The following is a 345-nucleotide window of genomic DNA, read 5'->3' on the forward strand; positions in this document are numbered from 1 at the left end:
CCGCCCTGCAAAGAAGAGTTTATCAACCAAATTCCTCCATCTCTGCCCCTCCCTGTTAACTCGCCGCCCACGCACAGACACACGCAGTTCCCACACGATCCCCTCCTCCTTACCAACCAGTTCCCTGCGCCCTTGGCTTCTCCCTGGCATCAGTCACTCCTGCTGCAATATTTCTGCCGCCTCATTACAGGGTATTTGTTTACCCTCAGGAGCAGCCACTCGCACGCAGCAAAAACACCGAGCGAGGATTTACCGGTTGAGGAAGATCTTGGCAGAAAGGAATCCCGCTCGGTCCCGCCTTGGGGAGAAAAGACTACGGGGTACGCGTTAGGTTTAGGTGCAATT

Source organism: Penaeus monodon, chromosome 25 (genome assembly GCF_015228065.2).
Source record: "Penaeus monodon isolate SGIC_2016 chromosome 25, NSTDA_Pmon_1, whole genome shotgun sequence".
NCBI classification, from domain to species: Eukaryota; Metazoa; Arthropoda; class Malacostraca; order Decapoda; family Penaeidae; genus Penaeus; species Penaeus monodon.